Source organism: Nanorana parkeri, unplaced genomic scaffold (genome assembly GCF_000935625.1).
Source record: "Nanorana parkeri isolate BGI_ZX_2015 unplaced genomic scaffold, ASM93562v1 scaffold583, whole genome shotgun sequence".
Classification (NCBI taxonomy): Eukaryota; Metazoa; Chordata; class Amphibia; order Anura; family Dicroglossidae; genus Nanorana; species Nanorana parkeri.
In genome coordinates, this window is record NW_017306851.1 from 750,458 (window position 1) to 753,139 (window position 2,682).

A 2,682-nucleotide genomic window follows, 5' to 3' on the forward strand; every position below is an offset into this window, starting at 1 on the left:
GGGGGAGGGGACATTAGAGTGTAAGCTCCTCTGTACAGAGACTGATGTGACTGGGGGGGAGGGGACATTAGAGTGTAAGCTCCTCTGTACAGAGACTGATGTGACTGGGGGGGAGGGGACATTAGAGTGTAAGCTCCTCTGTACAGAGACTGATGTGACTGGGGGGGAGGGGACATTAGAGTGTAAGCTCCTCTGTACAGAGACTGATGTGACTGTGGGGGAGGGGACATTAGAGTGTAAGCTCCTCTGTACAGAGACTGATGTGACCGGCTCAGTGTTCTCTGTACAGCGCTGCGGTATATGTGTCATGTGATTTGGCAGATGAGTTGTGATTGGCTATCATTGAATGAGTCCCCCTGGGTGTCCTGCGTTTGCTCTCGGCGGCCAGCAGGGGGCGGTGTGGTCCCGGGGGCCGGTCACGTCTCCTCGGCAGGCCGATGACGCAGATGGCCGTATCGTGTTATCCGCCCCCAGAGTCTGAGTCACCGGCTTACATGAGTCCTGACCCCCCTCCCCCCTTCCTCAGGATAAACAGCCTGCAGTCCTTGTCCCTGTGTGGCCGGTGACGACGATGGCGCTGCGCCAGGATATCTCGCCCGTCACGTTGTCACCTGTGGGAGTCTCAGAAAACCTTATTCGCTTTACTGGTTTCTCTGCATCCCCAAACCGAGAGCGTCCCCCGCGCCTCAGGAAGTGACGAGGAACGCCCCGCGCAGCAACGTCATGAAAAGACAATTTGGGGGTCCCGACGGACAAAAAAAATTACCATTAACTCTTCATTGTGCAGGAAGCCGGAGAATGTAAATCGGTGCGGCTCTGTGCTCAGCACTGTTACCGGAATCTGAGCCCCCGTGCAGCAGAGCTCAGGCTGGGAGAGGACGAAGCGGGGCGCTGAGCCAATCAGCCATGTCACAGTGTTCATGTGCTAACAGGGAGCGTGCTGATAGGACGAGAGTGCAGAGAGATGAGCTCATCAGTCTGCTGCTCCTCCCCCCAGAGATCAGACTGCAACATTGTAACTTTGTATCCAGTCACATGGTGAGAGGCCGCAGCACGGGGCTGATCTGCGTCAGACATTTGCCTTGTGACCGCGCCAACCGACGGCAAAACGAACCGTAAAACCGCGCAGAGAGAAGTCTGGTTATAAATAAATCCGACGAATATGGAAACGTCGCCACTGACGGGAAAAGGAACAATTCTTCCTCTTTCTAGAAACCTCTCCCGTGTCATGTGACCGCGCCATGTGACCGCGCCGCGACACCGAGGTAGAAATCTCATTGACTTTACATTTGTCTGTGCCGTTCCAGAGCAATCAGCAGTGGAAAATCAGTCTATCTGACCTCCGTCCTTCCCTTCAGTCTTCTATCTGACCTCCGTCCTTCCCTTCAGTCTTCTATCTGACCTCCGTCCTTCCCTTCAGTCTTCTATCTGACCTCCGACCTCCCCTTCAGTCTTCTACCTAACCTGTGTCCTTCCCTTCAGTCTTCTATCTGACCTCCTTCCTTCCCTTCAGTCTTCTATCTGCCCTCCGACCTCCCCTTCAGTCTTCTATCTGCCCTCCGACCTCCCCTTCAGTCTTCTATCTGCCCTCCGACCTCCCCTTCAGTCTTCTATCTGCCCTCCGACCTCCCCTTCAGTCTTCTATCTGCCCTCCGACCTCCCCTTCAGTCTTCTATCTGCCCTCCGACCTCCCCTTCAGTCTTCTATCTGCCCTCCGACCTCCCCTTCAGTCTTCTATCTGCCCTCCGACCTCCCCTTCAGTCTTCTATCTGCCCTCCGACCTCCCCTTCAGTCTTCTATCTGCCCTCCGACCTCCCCTTCAGTCTTCTATCTGCCCTCCGACCTCCCCTTCAGTCTTCTATCTGCCCTCCGACCTCCCCTTCAGTCTTCTATCTGCCCTCCGACCTCCCCTTCAGTCTTCTATCTGCCCTCCGACCTCCCCTTCAGTCTTCTATCTGCCCTCCGACCTCCCCTTCAGTCTTCTATCTGCCCTCCGACCTCCCCTTCAGTCTTCTATCTGCCCTCCGACCTCCCCTTCAGTCTTCTATCTGCCCTCCGACCTCCCCTTCAGTCTTCTATCTGACCTCCGTCCTCCTCTTCAGTCTTATATCGGACCTCCGACCTTCCCTTCAGTCTTCTATCAGTCTTCTATCTGACCTTCAGTCTTCTATCTGACCTCCGTCCTTCCCTTCAGTCTTCTATCTGACCTCCCTCCTCCCCTTCAGTCTTCTATCTGACCTCCGTCCTCCCCTTCAGTCTTCCACAGTTTTACCGGCTCCTTTCCTCTGCAGCAGGTCAGACAGAGCCCGCCTCATTTCCTGGCTGGAGGACATCCAGCATCATCTAGGGCTTTCCTCCCCAGCCTGACTGACCCTGGCCCCGCCCATTTCATTCATTGGACTTCAGTTCTGTTGTATCTGGGCGTTACCTATGCAAATTAGGCCTGCCTAGGACCGCCCACTCCTCCAAACTGATACCCACCCATCAAGGCATTTTGATATTTGCATAACTCCTCCCACAAGCCCACCCACTGCTGGCATCGGGACTGAGGGCTCTTGAGAAGAGTACTGAGGCCGGGCGCTGTGATAATTGGTGTTCAGAGGTCATGTGATCTGGAAATAAAGGAAAGAGATACTTTGTAACGATGTGATCTGATGATGCTGAGGATGCCCTACCGCTCGC